The sequence below is a fragment of the Physeter macrocephalus genome, chromosome 4, assembly GCF_002837175.3.
Source record: "Physeter macrocephalus isolate SW-GA chromosome 4, ASM283717v5, whole genome shotgun sequence".
Taxonomy (NCBI): Eukaryota; Metazoa; Chordata; class Mammalia; order Artiodactyla; family Physeteridae; genus Physeter; species Physeter macrocephalus.
In genome coordinates, this window is record NC_041217.1 from 137,314,220 (window position 1) to 137,334,028 (window position 19,809).

Below are 19,809 nucleotides of genomic sequence, written 5' to 3' on the forward strand. Positions count from 1 at the left end.
CTCTCAACCACTGCGCCACCAGGGAAGCCCTCTGAGGGCCTTTGTGGTCTGCTCCTTTCCTACTCCCGCTTCTCCAGACTCTTCACGTCCACTCTTGTCGCTGCAGCCATATTGGACGTTTCTCTGTTTCCACACCAGGTCTCTGCCCGAAGGCTCTCTCCTGACTGTTCATCCTTTGAGTCTCCTCAGGGACGTCTCTGACCCCACGTGGCTGGGCTTGATCCTCTGCTCTGTCCCTCCCTAGAACCCTGTGCCTCTCCTGTCATAAGGGGCCCCATGCTCTTACAATCAGTACATTGAACAGGTACAGCTTGGTGAGATACAAGCGTGAGACAGTTTTATTTCCCTGTAATCATTGCCTTCAGATGTGTTTGATGGAATGTCCCTTTATAGCAGATCTGAGCGTTTTCTGGACAGTTAGTCCTTTAAAACTCTAATGTCACTTCCAATTTAGAATTTATTTTCTTCCTGGTCCAGGCCAGGCTTTGGCCTGAAGGATCTGGATCAGGAAGGAGATGTGTCTGCCTTTTCTCCCCTCCTACACTCCTCACTTTTCTGCTTCTGGATCTTTCAGGGTTATGGATGCCATAGTGTGGGGAAGGGCAGCAGCACCCATTAAGTGCAGGGTGTGATATTTTAAATGAATGAATGAAGGGCATGGGCTTAGGAATTAATCCCAGCTTTGGTTTAGCTTTAGGCAGGATTAGTTATTACTCAGGACCGTGGGCAAATCAATTTCTTTCTTTAAGCCTCAGTTTCTTTATCTCTAACATGGGGTTAATAATCTCTACTTGGCGGTTCAGGGTGAAGAGAAAACGTAAAATGAGGTAACTATAAACAACTGAGTGCCTCACAGGAGTGCATAATTGCTGCTTCATAAATATTAATTCCTCTTCCTTATCTGTGAATGGGGGTGGGGAGGAGGTGATAATGCAAGTCCCATAGGGCTGGGCTCCGGCTGCCTGTGATAACATGCGAATGGGGGCTTAACAATAATCATTTCATTTCCTTAGGATTCCCATGTGATCCTTTCTAAAGCCTCTGACTTTACAAGGTGACCTCAAAGTCTCTAAAAGACATAGACCAAAAGGGCTTTTGCTCCCCACTGCGCTAGGCTCTGTCCTGGGCGTGGGAGGCACACACACTGGATAGACTCCAGCCCTGACCTTAGGGCGCTCAGAGGCTCACTAAGGACAGAGACATCCCCAGTTCAAATTTGGGGTAGAAATGTAATGTGGACTATTCTAGGATAGGAAAGAGACATGGGAGCAATTTTTCTCTTGCCTGAATGTGATGCCAAAGATAGGCTTTAGAACTTGAAGGAAGCTTCACAGGACTCAAGCTACACCTATATTGCATGAGTGGGAAAGTAAAGGTCCAGAGAGGAGAAGCAACTGTCTGAGGTCACATTGCTATTCGTTGGTAGGGACAGGAGCACAGTGCACAGCTCAGAGCTTCCGCTTCTTTGGCTAATTCCTACTCCTCCTTCCCATTAAATGACACGGCCTTAGAAGAGCATTTCCTCTTCGCTCCCTCCACCCCCTGCACCCACCCTCCGCCACACACACACATGGTTGAGGCCTCGCATAATCTCACCTGCACTTCAGGCTTCCCGTTTGGTAACACTCATTACATCTATAATCAATCACTATTTAACGGCATTTTCTCCCATTGGATTGCAAGCCCCGTGAAGGCAGGAGCTCCTTCCCTCTTGTTCATTGCTCTATCTCCAGCACAGAAGGGGCTCAGTAAATAATTGTTGAAGGACAAAATGTTGTGTGCCCCTGACCCCTGTCCTCTGAGTACCTCTGAGCCTTTCGGGAAGTGAGGACCAAGGGCATAGGAAGTGATGCCATTCAGAGTCCCCTCTGTGCCAGGCATGGAACGGGGTGACTGTCTCAGATGACCTCACTGGATCTTCTAGCACCCGAGTGCCTGGTGGGGCCCCAGAAGGAGACAGAGTCAGGAAACAGGTTTAGATTTAACTTTAGTTTTTCTTAGAAGCCAGGGAGAGGTGTCATGAATGGACAATGGGAGAGATAATGACACATAGACGTACTCAGAACCTTCCCAGGGAAGCTAGTAATTCAAAGTCCAGTAGGCCTCATGTCACCAAAACCAGTGTGTGTGTGTGTGTGTGGGTGTGGCTGGTTGTTGACGGCACGGGCTCAAGCAAGGACTTCCCAGGGAAGCTAGTAATTCAAAGTCCAGTAGGCCTCATGTCACCAAAACCAGTGTGTGTGTGTGTGTGTGTGTGTGTGTGTGTGTGGGTGCGGCTGGTCGTTGACGGCACGGGCTCAAGCAAGGACGCATCTCCTGGGTTCTGTCCGCTCGTTGGTCTGCTGCATAGAGAGCCTTCACTGAACGAGTCAAGGGGGCAGTGACCATCACTAGTGGCCTCTAACTGTTCCCTGCTGTACATTCATTTACTGTCCAGTATACCCAACCCTACTGGAAACTGGGCTGTGACTTATTCCTTTCCTCTTAGCTCTGTGATCTTGGGTAAGTACTTTAAGCTCTCTGGACTTCAGATACCTCATCTATAAAATGGGGATAAAAGAGTACTCAGATAACAGGCATTCTGTGAAGATTAAATGTGTCAAAACCAGCAAAGTGCTTAGATAATGATATAAATAATTAACGTTTAGTGAGTACGATGTGCCAGGCCCTGTTCTCTTTCCATGACATCAAGAACAGTGTCTGGTCTTGGGTGGGTAAGGGTATTAGTTTGCCAGGGCTGCTGTAACCAAGCACCACCTCTGCTGTCGTAGTGTAAAAACAGCTGAGGACAGCACATAGACATATGGGTGTGGCTGCATTCCAATAAAACTTTACTTACAAAAATGGGCCAGTTTGCTGACCCCTGACCCTCCGAACCTCAGTGTCCTCATCCACAAATGGAGATGATAATCCTTTCCTCTCTGGGTTTTTGTAGGAGTAAATATGATAGTTAACAGCCCTTAGGTAAATTATATTGAGCTCTTCCTTTGTGCCAGCCCTGTGATATTGTTTTCTTATTCTCATTATTGTTCTGCTGTAGCATTATAAGGGACACATCCTGGATCAGAGAGCCCTGGGTTAGGAATCAGGAGAGTTGAGGGTATGACTGTGTTTCTCACTATTCATGTGGTTGGGGGGTGAATGATTTCCCTTTTCTGAACTTAGTGCCTCCGTCTATAAGACAGGGAACACGACGCCTGGCTCAAAGGCTAGACAAGAGATGGGAACCTGCAAGGCCCACTCTCAACTGCCTGTGACCACAAAGAAGTCACCCAATCTGCTGATGTTGGGTGAGCGTGGGAAGGCTTTTCTCAGGCTGCCGATTAAAAGGCCTCCTGTCGCCCCCTTTTATCTGACGCCTTGAACCCTCTTCCTGACCCCCTTCCCTACTCCGGCTCCCACCAGTGCATGACTGCTGTGGAACCCAGATTAGAGAGGAGCCGTGCTCAGGAAGTGCTTGAACTGGCCAAAGTGGAAACATTTCTCAGGGCTGGCCAAACTGGATGGCGTCCAGGGCCATGAGGAAGAGTTTGCTTTTGAGTGCCTGGGTGGGGATCGGGTGGGGGAAGAGGGGACAATGTGAAGGTTCTGTGCAGCAGTGCTTCTCGCAGCACTGGCTCTGAGGCAGAAGGTCGAGCTGGTCGGCTCTAAAGCAAACATTCTTTCTAGAGCCACAATCTCCCACTGCCGTGCAGAACTTAGAAATCTGATGAGATTGTTTCTGACCTGATCCTTCCTTCTGTGTGTGTGTACGTGTGTGTGCACACAGAGGTGTGGAGACTACGGGAGGGCTTCCTCTCTCCTGGGGCTGGGAGGGCTTTGGGGTGTGCAGGTCAGGGCTTGCCAAGAGGGCGTGAAGGGTGCAGCTAATATACTTGCTGTCTTTGTAGCACTTCTGTGCACCAGGCACTGTGCTGGGTGGCTTGTATGCATTCTTTTTCTTAGTAATGAGACAGGCATTGACCTGCACAGTTTAAAGATGAGGATACTGAGTCTCAGAGTGGCTAAGTTCCTTCCCAAGGCCATGTAGCTAGGAATGAGCGAAGGAGGACACAGCCCCGTGTGCCTGGATGTGAGACTGCATTGAGATGGTCCCCTGGATGGGAAAGCTTGTGCCATCCTTGCAACAGCTCAGCTCCCCTGCTTTGGCTTAGGTTCCTGGAGTCCCCTTTTCCCAGCCAGATGGTGGGAGATAGAAAGAGCAATAATTATCTTTTGTCTCAGGTGTTTCTATGCCCCTGCCAACCCCCAGTAAGGAGGTCTCCCTCCCACTGGAACTCTGCACAGGAATGACCCCACGGGTCTGGCTTTGGGTCCAGCATCTCTCTCTTACACACTCCCTTCCACTTGCCCTGTTTCAATGGTGATAGAGCAGCTCCTGTTTAGCGAGCTGCTGCTATGTGCCAGACAGTGGGCTTAGTGATTTTCATTTCTTGTTTAATCCTCACCACCCCTATGAAGTACAATTTGATATCTCCATGTAACAGGTGAGAACGCTCCGATGTAGAGAGTTTAAATAACGAACCACATGGCCAGTAGACTGCAGAGTTGGGTGGTACTTCTAGGTTTGTCCAAGTTCACAGTCTGTTCTCTGAACTGCTCTGCTTTCCTGGCCCCCTCATCAAAGGGTGTGACACTTTTCCAGGTACAGGGCTGAGTCCTCACTAGCATGCTAGCAGGGTCCTAGGTGTGGGGAGACACTGGATCTGGAGTCACAGAAAACTGGTTTGAACCACAGTGTTGACATTTCCTAGCTATGTGACCTTGGCACTTCATTTTTCTAAAGCTTAGTTTTCTCACTGTTGAAATAGAGATAACCATGCCCTGTATAATTATATGATTATGGCCACATGATTCATGGTGCTATCAAAATGCCCAGCACATGTGTGATTAATGTTTGATGCATGGATGAATTCAAACTGAGCCTTCCTGCGAGCCTGGCTCTGCTGATGTCCTGGGCATCTCCCTCTCACCTGTAATCCTAGGTTGGAGAGCAGCGATTTCTACTTCCATGTTCTTACCCTGGCAAGAGCTGCTGTATGGCGTACCTGCCTGGTACAGGAGGGGGTAGCAAGAGACCAAAATATTCTTCCCCCACGAAAAAGCCAACCCTATTAGCTTTCACATGACACTCTCACGCTTCCCTCTTCCTTTTCCTCTCCTTGCCTGAAATAAACCTCACACATCAAAATCACTCAGCATCCCATAAAAGGACACAGGCCTCCTCTTGATACCAATTCAAGAAGTGAGTCCCCTCCCCCTCCACTCTTCCCCCAGCCTTGATAATTCCCTATGACCATTAGGACTAAAACATCAGATAGCTAGGAACCCATGCTCCCAGGCTGGCCTGAGTTTTCTTGCTCCCTGCCCCCTCTCTCCAACTCCATCCTGGCTCCAAGGCACAGAATGTGGGCTGAGGAGATACTCTCAGTTAGAGACCTAAGGCTGAATAAGAAAGGTAAACTGGGAAGAGCACAGTCGGGGGGCAACTGGGCTTGACTCTTAATCCTTCACTTTCTGACCACATAGCCTTGGGGTCATCACCAAATCTCTCTGTGCCCATCTCTTTGTTGGTTACTGGGGATAGTGTTTCCTAATTTGCAGATGGGGGTTTAATGACACGTTGTTGTCTGTAAATTATCCAGTCCGTTGTGCGCACTTAACCACGACTGCTATCATCAGACACCTGTAGTCACAGATGGATCTAGTTGAGCCCAGAGGTACCTTAGAGCATGCCCCGGCCAGCTGAGCTCCTGGCCACGGCCTCCCAGGGTGTCCTCGTGGAGAATGGAAGCCGCTGAGGAGGACGTTATTCACAGACCTCTGGAGTCAGAGGTAAGGGGAGGGCGTAAGGGTGTGGGAGGGAGAAGTTGATGAAACCACTCTGCTACTTCTTTTTCCTAGTCCAAACCAAGGGTTAGGTCCCAGTCTTCTGAATAGGGTCCAGGACAGAGGCTTAAGGTCTGGTTTTCACAAAGGCCTATGTGAGGTTAGGTTCCCAGCAGGGCTGCTTTGGGGCCCAGCTGGCAAAGTGAGATACAGGTCTGGGGAGACTGCAACCCCTTCCCAGTGATGCATGGAACGTGGGTTGATTCACGGTCTGTCCTGAGGACTGAAGGGTGCAGTTCTGGGAGCCCTGGGAAGGAAGAGCTGTTCTCACCGGTAGGAATGGTGGCAGGGAGGAACCCTCCCCTAGAAGCTTCCAAACCACAGGTACCCTTGAGGGTAGCCCAGAGCCCAGAGTTGGTGAGATGGCTCAGAAAACCCCAGGGGCAACTTTGAGGAAGGCCAGGTTCCTTCATCAGCAGGTGAGGGCTCTGAGCCAGTAGCATCTGAATTGTTAATGGGAACTCCTTTTTCCCCCACAGCCTGCTGAGGGTCCCAGGGGATGTAATAGTATCAGTCTTGATTCCAGAAATTCTGCAGTGGGCTGAGCTGCTGGGAGGAGCTCTGGCTGGACCCTGCCCTCAGGCAGGCTGGGGAGGGAGCAGCGGGGCCAGGCCATGGAGAGCACCTCCAGGCCCTCTGGGAGGCTGAGCGAGAGCTCTGGGCTCCTGGTGGTGGGCTCAGATTCAGGGAAGGGGCTGGTCTAGAGGCAAAGACTGGGCAGTGTTACAGGGGCCTGTCAGACTGTGGAATGGTCACTAATATTTGGTGAGAAGCATTACAGCATGGCTGGAAGCACTACAGCCTAATGGTTAAGGGCAGGAATGGAGCCTACTAGGGTTCCAGTCGCAGCTCTACCACAACCCAACTCCGTAACCCTAGGCAAACTGCTTAGCCTGGTGGGGCGCTTAGAGCCATGCTGCCAGGCAGAGCGTTAAGTGTTGGTTTTATTGCCTATCGGTTACCTTATGTGCTGATGGTTATACATTCAAGGTGGGTATAGTCTGATTGTCCACCTGGGCCTTCAGTAGCTCTGCCTGTGAGAGGATGGAAGCAAAAGAGCCTTCAGAAACAGGCTCCAGATAACAAAATCTGGTCTTCCAAAAGTCTCCTAGTAAACAAAACCACAATAAACATTAAACATATTTCTGGGCTTCCCTGGTGGCGCAGTGGTTGAGAGTCCGCCTGCCAATGCAGGGGACACGGGCTAGTGACCCGGTCCGGGAAGATCCCACATGCTACAGAGCGGCTGGGCCCGTGAGCCATGGCCGCTGAGCCTGCGCGTCCGGAGCCTGTGCTATATATATATATATATATATATACACATATATTTCTAACTGAGAAAGGAATATGCATATGCATATTCTAGACGTTCCAACAGTGTAAAAAGGTAGAGTGAAACCATGTTTCCATGTGACCCCAGAGCCTTCTCTAGTCCTTCTCCTTAGGAGGATGGTTTCCTAAAATGGTTGTGCAAATACAGTGTGTGTGTGTGTGTGTGTGTGTGTGTGTGTGTGTGTGTGTACAGTGTACGTACTATTATGCACTCCAAATAAATTCTATTTTGCTAATATTTACTGAGTTCTTATGGTTCCCCAAGCACAATGCTAGTACCTTCCCATGTGTTATCTCATTTAGTCCTGTAATGACCTTGTGTGGTTGTACTGCAGATATGGTATTGTTACTTTGACCATTCTGTGGATGAGGAAAAGGGGTCTTGGTGAGCACACTTGCCCACAACCACAGAACTGAAGACTGGATGAGCCGGGGGTCAATCAGGTGGGACTGACGCAAAGGGGATGCGGGTCCTAGTACTTCATGCTGCCTCTTCACTGCCTGTCCGGAAAATGCTTTCTGTGAATTTCTTAATTTGACTTCAGAAGGTCTCAAACAGGCACTCAATGCTAGAGTTTATTCTGCTGGGGCAGAGTTTATTCAGTGGGGCCTCATTTGTGTGCCCACTGTCCATTTATTAATTGTCACCTGAAGAAGTTGTCCTGGTCCCCACGAAACGTGGCTGGGGCTTGCTCTTAGGGCCAACTGACCTAAGCTTAGATTGTGTGTGTGCGTGCATGTATGTGTGCATGTGTATGTATGTATGTGTCCCTATATGTGTGTGTGCATGTGTGTGTGTGTGACATTTGACTCAGAGAGATCTGAGAAGCAGTGACAGTGCAGGTTTGCCATTGGTAAAGACCAAAGGGGACAGTGGAATAAACCTTTGTCTGACCCCTCACCCCTTTTTGGTTTCATTATTTTTTACAAAGAATAAAAATAAGGCCTGTCCCAGAGGAGGGAGTCACCCTGATTTTGGGAAAGTTTTAAACAGAATAATAATATTTACTTTGCTCTGTCATTGTGAGGACTGGAGATAATAGTACATGTTTGTGCTTTTCCAGCTGGGTAGTCATAACTCTGATTCCACAGTCATACATATCAGGGCCTCGAGAAGGCACAGGATGGCTATGATACTCTAAACCAGGGGTCCCCAACCCCTGGGCCATGGACCGGTACTGCTCCGTGGCCTGCTGGGAACTGGGCTGCACAGCAGGAGGTGAGTGGTGGGCGAGCGAGCGAAGCTTCATCTGTATTTACAGCCACTCCTCTTCGCTCTCATTACCGCCGGAGCTCCACCTCTTGTCAGATCAGCGGCAGCGTTGGATTCTCATAGGAGGGCGAACCCTCCTGTGAACTGCGCATGCGAGGGATCTAGGTTGCGCGCTCCTTAGAAGAATCTAATGCCTGATGATCTCAGGGGGAGCTGAGGTGGTCCCATCACCCCCAGGGAAACAAGCTCAGGGCTCCCACTGTTTCTGCATTATGGTGAGTTGTATAGTTATTTCATTATATATTACAACATGATAATGATAGAAATAAAGTGCACAATAAAGGTAATGCGCTTGAATCATCCCGAAACAATCCCCCCACCCCTTCTGTGGAAAAATTGTCTTCCACGAAACCGGTCCCTGGTGCCAAAAAGGTTGGGGACTTCTGCTCTATACTACAGATGAACAGTAAATTAGAAGATGGCATTGATATTTTTTAATTTAAAGAGAGCGTGAACACACTATGGAGGAAATACGGCATTGTGGTAAAGGGCATGGTCTTTGGAGCCAGACTGTCTGGGTCCAAATTCTGGCTCTGACATTTGCTGGCTGTGCAACCTCAGGTAAGCTAGTTAACCTCTCCGTACCTAAGTTTTCTCATCTGCAGAATAGAGGTAATAATAGTGCCAGCCTCATAGAAACACCAAAAAAATAGAAGAATTAATACATGGAAAAAGCTTAAAACAACATCTCTTTTAAGTGCTCAATAAATCTTAGCTAGTACTGTTGTGAGGAACAGAATGTAAAAGTCATATTCTTTTAAAAGATAAAACAGGAGACTTCAGTGAATTTTTGCACTTGTTCCAGGTGGCCTAGGGCTAAATTTTTACAACCAGCTGGGTTCTCTTGCTCACTCTGTGCATTGAGGCACTTTTCTGGAATTTTTTGAGAGGTACTGTGTCTATACAATGCCTGGCACTTAGTTGGTGTAAAATACGTTATAGCTGTCGTCTTCAATATTGTTAGTGTTATATCTGTCAAATTTGAGACATGATTTCCTTACTTTAGTGAGGTGACGTCAGCAGGAGATACTTGCATCTTCTGGATGAGCAGAGCTTTCTGAGGCTGTTGGTAGGGCCTGGGGGAAAAAAAGGAGGCCTAGTCCTTCTTAAGATTTGGGGGTTAAAAATGAGGTCTGATTATTCTTCCTTGATGGCCTGCCATTTGCCTGGTAGCTATAAATGGCTTTAGGTGATTTCTAAAAATCAAACCTACTCCTGGAGGACAAAGATTAGCCATTTTGAGAGAGCTTCTAAACATTTACTAGGCAATAAATATATGAAAAGAATTTAACCTCACTAAAACCTCCCAAATGTAAATTTCAAAAACTTGACCATAATTTCTTTTTTGAAATTAGTCGACATAGGGATTGCCATCAGGTTGAGTTATACCTGATCCTGTAAAGTGAAAACTGCATATAATCAATATTACTCTTGACCTGACCATTAAGTGTGGCACACTTTATTTGTATTTTATAATTCCCCATACTAATTAATTTAAAAATCTTATTTTAAAAATGTCTGTCACACACAGAAATAAGTTGTGTACAGAAAAATCTCTCTGTAGCCATCACTCAGCTTCAACTCAGCATTTTGCCATATTTGGTTCATCTACCAACTAGCCTGCCCACCTTTTATTTTGCTGCAGTATTTTAAAGCAAATCACAGACATCATGTCATTTGTCTACATTAAAAAAAGTAAAGTTCTTTTTTTAACCTAACTGTAATGACATTATCACATCCAACAAAATTAACAATAATTTATTGATATCATCTAATACCAGGTTTCCTTCAGTTTTTAAAAAACATCTTTTAATAGTTGGTTTGTTTGAATCAGACTTTCAACAAGGCCCACATGTTCACACGAATTCCTATGCGTAGTATGGAGTTGAGAACTCTAAGCCAAATTAGAGGAAGAAAGGAAAGGATAATTATGATTATAGCTAGTCATAGTGGCTTTATGAAGGGGATGCTTTGAAAACTATTAATGTGTTTTTCTGTTTTGCTTCCTTCCTTTCTTGACCTTTGCTCTAGCTGACCTGAGGTATCCATCATCCTGGGGCTAGATCATGATTTATAGCAGAAGGAATGGAAAAAGAAAGGGCAAGTTAATATCCCTCCTCTGACAAGTAAAATAGAATTATTCAGCAGGAAAATAACCTTGCAAGCCAGGTGTTATCTTGAAAGAGGAATTCTAAATTCCTTTAGTTTTCCCCTTTAGCTTTTCAACAATGCATTCTGATTTACCCAGCTTACAGAGTTCCCGTTGTGTGTACCAAAAATACCCCTGTGCTCCATTAAGGCATTGCCAGGAAGCTGTAGTGAAAGATGGAGGGCATGATGTGATGGTAGAGGGGCTATCTGACCTTTTGGGACGCTGTGAGATAGTGAAAAAGACATAGAAAGAAAAAGGAGGAATGAGGAGGTAAGAGATCAATTTACATTGGATGTTCCTCCAGCTTTGGCCCAGAAAGTTGGGAGGCATGTTGAATAAGTGTAACCAAGGGCAGAGTGGCTCTTGTACTTCTTACCAGTTGAGACTTTGCTGAATATATTGTAGTTCTGGGCTGTGACCACATCCACATGGCAGTGTGGCATGGCTGGGCAGAGATGGCTACACAGAAAGTGGTAGGAATTTGGCTAGGAAGCATTGCCAATGGGGGTCACCATGGTTGGGCAGCGTCAAGGTGCTCTGGAGGAAGGGCTGCACGGTGGACCACCTGGGCCAGGCCAAATTGGAGTCATAGCAAACGGGAGGGAGTCTAGAGCCAACAGAGGAGTCGAAATTGCCAGGGAGAGCTGGGACAAGGCAAAGCCAGCCAGGCAGCCCCCTAGGCTCTGACCAGCTGTGGAAAGCCTGGACTACAAGTTACTCTAGTGCAGACCCAAACTTCGGCTGTGAATCCCAGCAGGTGGATCAGGGACTCCTACCCAACCTGGGCCAGAAGAGCCAGAGCAGCCAGAAAAATATGACTCTTCACCTTCCAGGACTTCATTTAAACCCTATCTCTTCCTCCATACACCCAGATGTCATCTTGGAGAGGAGCCAGGAAAGGAGCCAGAAGACTGGTATGTCTGAGAGCTTAAGCCTTCACTTCCCCTTAGAGAGTAAACATTCTCTGAAGGGATCACTTATGTTATTGTGTTATACTGAGGTTCAAACCTGATTAGACATGGAAGTAATCAGGTCATCCTTTTGAATGGCTTTTGGCTATTTCCAAAAATCAAATCTACTCTCAGAGGACAAAGATTAGCCATTTTTGAAAGGCTTCTAAAAACATTCTAACTGATAAATATATGAAAAAAGTTAACTTCAATTATCTGCCCAAATGTAAACTAAAACAACCATCCCATACTTTCTTCTTTGAAATTAGTAAACATTGGAAAAAGTACAAAAAATCTGCTAGTTGGGAGGAAAACGGTTATACACAAAACAAAGGAGCCACATGGTCTTGGTCTGAGTTTTGATAGGAGTTAAGTGTCCCACCCTGGTATAACAGGAACATGAATCAAGCACTTTTTCTGGGCCTGGTGCTGCTGTAAGAAATTTAGGTGTGTTATTTCACCAAACTGTTACAATAACCTAATGAGATATATACTCTTACCACCCCACTTTACAGATGGGGACACTGAGCCGCAGATAGGTTAAATACCTTGCTAAATACCTTGCACAGTTAGAAAATAGTAGACCCAGGCTTTGAATTTGGGAAGTCAGATGTGAGGGCCATTTCCCTTAACCTCAGATTTGCTTTGCCCAGATTTGGGCACTCAAACCCTTTTGCCCGTGTGACAGCTATCAGATCCTCAGCACTGATTGGGGTGGGTCGAGAATTTCAAAGCATTCCTTCTTGCCTCTGGTCTCTTTTAGCACTGAGCCTCTGTAACCTTAATATGTATGGATAGGCTTGTTTGTTTCGAGGATTGATAGGATACTTCTGAAAACACCTAGCATAGGCTTAGCCAGGGTAGGTGCTCAATCAGTGTTGCTTGTTGATGCCAAATCTTGCTTAATCAGCTCATTTACATTCACTATTCTTTGAAAATGCCCAGAGAAGAGCTTGGCCACTTACTTCCTATCTTTCCTGCTGAGGCTCCCCTAAATAGTGTCACTCTCATGCCCTGGATTATTTATCACTCCTTACGAGCGCTCTTGGGTAGCTGCTGCCCTTTCAGCCTGGGTTCAAGAATAAAAACACATGGAGCAGACCTGACCCAACCATATTCTGGCCAAACCCAGCTGTCAGCAGGCTGAAGCATAGCTTCCCAGCCCAGTTTAGCCTGAATCAGTCGAAGCAGAGCTGATCTGCAGATTTGTAATTGTGAGAATAAATGCTTGTTGTCGAAAGCTATTGAGTTTTGAAGTGTTTGTTATGCAGCATTATAGTCACAAGAGCTGACAAACCCAGTGCGGTGTGTTCTAAAGTCCACGCGCGTGTTAAGTATGGGAACGATGTGACTTCCTCACTGCTGCTTCTGAGAAGATAAGAGTCTAAATTTAGGAAAGTTATATGGACCTATATCTGTAGCAGAAGCTTTATTTTCTACCTTAGGAAATAACCAGGAGTATGGACAAAAGTTCATTACAGTGTTATTCCTAATAGTGAAAATTGGAAACAATCTGAAGGAACAATATGAGAACCGTGATCAAATACACTATGGTTTAGCATACATAGTGTGTAATACAATAGACTATTACACAGTGTGTTAGGACAAGATTCAGATAAGAAACACTTAAATAGTGATTTAAAACAGATTGAAACTGATTTCTCTCAATAAGTGAAGTCTGGGGGAAGGCAATCCAAAATTGGTTTGATGGATCAATAGTCACAGTTGCTTTCCAGCTTTCTGCTCCATTTTCCTTAGAGCAAGGTCTCTGTTTTCATGGTTCAAGATGAGTGCTAGAGCACCAGCCATCACATCCATACTTCCAGCAACAGGAAGGAAGAAGGAACAAAAAGGTATGCACACTCCCACTTTAAGGAGACATCTTAGACTTCCTCACATGACACTTTGTTTATATCTCAATGGGAAAATTTAATCACAACAATGTGCCTAGTTAAAAAGTTGGGTACTATAGCTATGGAATAAAGGGGAATAAATATTAGAAGGCATACTTAGTTATTAAAATTATGAATATGAGGACCTCTGGGGAGTCCTGTCTTACAGTTTACTTTGGTAGCTGATATCTAGTGACTTTATGACTCAGGTAAAAGATACCTGCACTCTTGGAGTTTGTTGGAGCAAAGGATATAAGAGTGTTTCCCATGGACTAAATGTGGGCCACTTGTGAGAGGGAGGTAGCGTGTGTGCCTGACTAGGGTGAAAACAGATTCAATAGAAAAAGGCAAGAGGTGAATTTCTGGGTTCCTAGGAGCTGCAGAAGCAGTAAGTGACAAGCTGGAGGAGAATGCATTATTGTTGTCAAGGGAGCTGTAGGTGTAGGGTCTCTGAGAAGCCATGAAATTGTGTTTAAAGAATGAGCTTTAAGTGTTGCTGAGCTGAGAGAGTGTGATAAAGCTATCTCGGGGCAGTATCAGTCCATTAAGAATGTCCCTTCCGGGCTTCCCTGGTGGCGCAGTGGTTGAGAATCCGCCTGCCGATGCAGGAGACACGGGTTCGTGCCCTGGTCCGGGAAGATCCCACATGCCGCGGGGCGGCTGGGCCAGTGAGCCATGGCCACTGAGCCTGCGCATCCGGAGCCTGTGCTCCGCAACGGGAGAGGCCACAACAGCGAGAGGCCCGCGTACCACCAAAAAAAAAAAAAAAAAAAAAAAAAGAATGTCCCTTCCTTTCTTCTCTCCTCAACCCGGGCGGGGGGAGAGGTGGGCGGTGGCAGGAAGCACAGTTAGCCAGAGGATGGGGAAATGCGTGGCACAGTGGAGGATGAAGGACCACGGCTTTCCTCTTCCTCTCCCCACCCCACTCGGGAGAGCTTCTTGCTGGCAGCGAGCCCCTAGCCGTGGGGAGGGGGGAGCAAGTGACCCCTTTGAATCAAGTTTGGTGGTTTGATTTTTCCATGGGATTTTGAATGGTACTGTAACTCATTTTGTGATTATTGGTTTATGTTTCTCTGATTAGAGTGCAAACAACTTGAGTCAAGGGTGACGTCTTTTTTTTTTTTTTTTTGCCGTACGCGGGCCTCTCACTGTTGTGGCCTCTCCCATTGCGGAGCACAGGCTCCGGACGCGCAGGCTCAGGGGCCGTGGCTCACGGGCCCAGCCGCTCCGCGGCATGTGGGATCTTCCCGGACCGGGGCACGAACCCGCGTCCCCTGCATCGGCAGGGGGACTCTCAACCACTGCGCCACCAGGGAAGCCCAAGGGGTGACGTCTTTATGTGGCTTTCTCTCCCCAGGGCCCAGGACAGAGCCTGGAACACAATCAGCACAGAAATAAGCTAACACTGATTCAAAAAAGAAAGAACGTTATTAAAGCAAAGAAACGAAGGGAGGAAGCCAGGTCTAATGCTTTGTCCGAGGGCTCCAAACTGTGGCAGCCACTCTGTCCTCTTTCCTCCCTGAATGTTTGGCTTCATCTTCTCATATGTCCAGCCTTGCATTAGTGATCTGTGTGCTCATATTAGTTATTTGTGAGCTCTTTGACGGTTGGACCCATAGGCTGATAAAAATAATAACTATTATTTATTGAGCACCTGCTAGGTCCTGGGCAGGGCGCGAGGGCAGTGCTGCCCACACACTAATGCACACCTGGGGAGCTTGGGAAAAGGCAGATTCTGATTCAGCAGGTCTGGATGGGCCTGAGTTGCTGCATTTCTAAAAGGTAATGCCTGTGCTGCTGGTTCTAGGGCATGGGTGGAGTGAAGTGGAGGACTTTAGGTCATTTGATTCTTACATCAGTCGAGACAGGCACTATTACTCCTTGCATTTTGTGATAAGAAAAACAAGGGTCAGAGCTGGTGAGTGAGGGTCACACACTCATTAGCAGCAGTAGCATTCAGATGCAGTGCTAACTTCATGGGATCTTTCCCAAGTGCCACATGCTCAGCACGCCAAGGGGGGTCCCTTAAGAGCCATCTTTGCACAGTTGGACCCTGGAAAGAAAAGGGAGAGAAAATTATTTGATCCTCTAAAAATAAACCATAGGCCGTGTTTTGGCTCTAGAGGGAGTCAAGGGTCTGTGAGGGATGATCATCCACTCAGGAGAGTGCACACCCTTTCCTAGAGCTCACTGCTCTTCTCTAGGCCCCAGGCTCTCAGCTGCAGCTGGGGGAGGCCCAGTCCCTCCCTGTCCGCTCAGTGGGAGGGGCCCGGCATGGGAGCCTTAGCCTAAATGGGGAAGGCCAGTTTTTAGGAAGGCCGCTTCCTAAATGGAAAAAGGAAGACAATGACTCACCTTTCCAGCATTTGCAGGCGTCTTAGCTCATCTTGACAGCCCTCCTGTGAGGCAGGAGCTGTCATCTCCACTTTACAGCTGGGAAAACTGAGGGTTAGTACTGGCTCTCAAACCTGGGTCTTCTGATTCTTCCAAACCCCGGGTGACACTACACTGAATTTTTGGGGGTTCATGAAAGGAGAGCCCAGATTGCTGGGAAAGATCCAAGCATGCTCCTCTTTGAAGGAGGGTAACCTGGGGAGAAATGAACCAGGGTACAAGTCTTGCCACCTTAAACACTGCATGACTGTGGGCTGGTCACTGGACCTCTCTGGGCTTCTGTGTCCTTCTGTATAAAGCTGGGGTAATAATCGTGCGTGTGCGTGTGTAATTGATCCTCATTGTTCACAGATTCCGTGTTTGCATTTGCCTACTTGCTAAAATTTATTTGTAACCCCCATATCAATCTCTTTTGTCGTCATTTGTGGACGTGTGCAAAACTGATGAAAAATTTGAGTCACCCAATGCACACATTCCCGGATGAGGTCAAACAAAGTGATGCTCTGCCTTCTTGTTTCAGCTCAGACTATAAACAAGTGGCCTTTTAATGATCTATTTAGTGCCACATTTCCCACATTTTGTGCTTTTTGTTTGTGATTTCACTGTTTAAAATGAAACCATTGTAGTGCTGCATGGCTACAGGACACATGTATAATACATACGGGGCATGCATAGGGCCCCAGCTGCAGTGCTGAAGTGCTGTCTATTGTTCCTATGCGCCTTACAGAGAAAATACATGTTAGATAACTTTCATTCAGGCATGAGTTGTCGGCCATGAGTTCAACAGTATATATTAAGTAAGATGTCTTTAAACAGAAATATGCATAAAATAAGGTTATATATTGATCAGTTGATAAAATGTCATAACCAGAGGCTTGGAGGAACCTAACCCTATATTTCCCCTAGGAGCAGTGGTTCAACGTTTATGAATCCAGTGTTCATGGTGATGTTATAGAACACAATTACTGCAAATAACAAGAATCAATTATAGCTGTTTCAGGGGCCATTGAATGTCACTTCCCTTTTCTCCTAGTCTCACTCATTGACTGTTTTTGGAGGGGACATACTCGTGAGCCCTAGAGACTATGGTCACGGTCAGAGGCAGCAAGGAAGAGCAGGCAGCAGAGTTAAGGGTCTGAGTGTGGACTCTTCCTATGAGACCTGGAGCACCCACAGCGCCTCACTTTTATCCATGTCTATAAAGACGTGCCTCTGGGGCTTCCCGGGTGGCGCAGTGGTTGAGAGTTGCAACGCGAGAGGCCGCAACAGTGAGAGGCCCGTGTACCGCAAAAAAAAAAAAGACGTGCCTCTGTTTTCCATGTGTGTAAAAGGTGATGACATGGTACCTACTTTATGGCTTGTTGTAAAGATTCAATAAGTTAATATGCATAAAGTGTTTAGAACAGCCTGGTAAACAGGGCTGGGAGTGGGGTGAAGTTCCTAGGGTACAAAATTTATGGATGCACTCACCCTGTGCTTGCTTACCTCGTTAAATTCTGTGCCCTAGGTGTCCTTCTCTTTTCACCTTGGTCCCAGCCCTGCTGGCAAATGAGTATTGGCTATTGCTATTATTAATGGGAAGTCCCCTGCTCCTTCCTTCCCCTCTGTCCTCTGGAAAGGGTCCTGGGGCCACTGTTGGCTGGCCTGGGTCTTTTGCAGCCCCAGCTGTCACCGTGGGCAGGGCATGCTCCTTTTCTGGGCCTTGTTCTTCCATCTGTCCAGTGGAGGTGACATCATCCTAGACACGTTTGACCATGTCGGCTGCCTCTGAGGGTGGTTGTGAGGATCAAATGAGCTAATGGGTGGGTAGGTTTTTGTAAACTGAATTACAGGGCAAACGGGAGGTTTTAGTGCTTGTTCGAGCGCCCCCGTCTGTCTCTGTCATCCATCCAGCCATCTCAACTCCTCTTGGACCCGCTCATGGCTTCTGTCTGCAGTGCCCTCAGAGAAATGCATTCCAGATGGCTGAACCCCGTGGTAGGAAGGAGAACATTATTTTTTATTTACCCTAAAAACTACATTTGAAAGAGCTTCACTCTGTTTCCAAATCTGGTATCCTAGACCTGGGTTCTTACCTTGTGGGCTCATTTTGGTCTCTGAAGACCCTACCAAATTTTACAGGAAGGCAGAGATGAGACACTTATTGAAGACCTACTATGGGCTGGGTGTTGTGCTAAGTGCTTTAGAGAAACCCTCTGTAATCCTGACAACTCTACAAAACAGATGCCGTTGGCACCAGTGTCCTCACTGTGGAGGTGTGGAAATGGAAACCCAGGGAGATTAAGGAAATTGCCTGGGGTCACACAGTCAGCGGCAGGGTCAGGATTTGAACTTGGTTCTGTCTAAATCCAAAAGTGAGGGACGGGGGAGGTGCTGGAGCCTGGTTGTTAATCCTGGGCCTGGGGGTCACACAGGTTGTAAACCAGCTCCTTCCTTACCTGTTGGGAGGTATTGGGCATGTTACTTTAAATTCTTTTAATCTTTGGTTTTGTCATCTGCAAAAACAACGATCATAAATATATTTGTAAGGTTGTTGTGAGTTTTAACTAATTTATGTATGCCCAGTGCTTATCACAGTCCCGGCCTAGAATAAGGACTCATCAATACTAGTTACTATTTCAGGATGAGGAAAGGGGCTTAGTAAATGCTCCCTTAAATATGGGGGATAAATATGCTTTGTGACGAGGTACAAAAATGAATCACTTGTAACTGCCCCCAGCCCCTTCCCTGTGGCTGAGGAAGAGGGTGCTGATGCTGCCTGCTTGGCCTCCTTCCCCCTCGTGGTCTCTCTCAGCAGCTCTGATTGAACCCAAGAACAGACGAACATTCTTCATGTCCTCTTTTCACCTGAGAACATAACTTGGTGCTTAGAAAACACTGTTGTCCTCATTAACTGGGCCTTGGCTCACTTTGGGCTTTGACATGAGAGAGAGAGCCCTTGGAAGGTGGGTTGCGTATGTGTGTGGGAGCACAGAGAGGGGCCCTGGGGGAGCACTGAGAGGGGCCCTTGGGGAGCACTGAGAGGGGCTTGGGGAGAGCACAGAGAGGGGCCCGGGGGGAGCACAGAGAGGGGCTCGGGGGAGCACAGAGATGGGCCTTTGGGGAGCACAGAGAGGGGCCCAGGGGGAGCACAGAGAGGGGCCCTGGGGGAGCATAGAGAGGGGCCCGGGGGGAGCACAGAGAGGGGCTCTGGGCAGAGCATCTGCTCACTGGGGCCAGAGAGGGAGAGGAGAATCACGGTCATCGCCTGAGTTCAGTGTTTCTTCCTTTGGCAGGAATGGTCCTTGCTGTGTGTGTGAGGGAGAGAGGGGGAGAAGGAATGTGAGTGGGAAGACCGAGAGGGCTTGTCTCAGAGCTGGTACGTGTTAGAAGACAAGAAGTGATTGGATGTGCTGGGCCGTGAGTGTGAGAATGTGTGAGGGAGCCAGTGTGTGTCTGTGTGTTGCAGGGAGTGTCGAGCAGCTGTGTGGTAGACGTGTCACTGTCAGGAGGGGTGGCTGTGCAGGATTTCTTTCATCTGCCCTCTATGGGTCTGGCTGGGGAGGTCACGGTCCCAGCTGCTGGGCTGGAGAATGGGGTGGGCTGGGGCAGGGGCGGTCCTCTTTATACCTGGACAGGAAGTCCTTTACGGGGAGATTGGGTAGCGAAAGATGCCAGGAGATGGGTGATGCAGGCTGACCGTGCAGCCCCTCGCCCATCGTGAGGACAAGGAAGGGAAAACAGATGCAGTGTTTGCACGAGAGATACTGGGGGCCGAGTGGTTATGGGATTATGGAACCAAAGTGGCCACGGAATTCCCAAGTTGGGAAGGCCCTGAGGGATGATCTCTAGAGGACCTTCGTCCCCAGCGTAAGATGGGACCTGAGGTCCAGAGGGGGAGTGTCCCCTGCCTCTGGTCACATAGACTTGACCTTCGCCCAGCGGGGG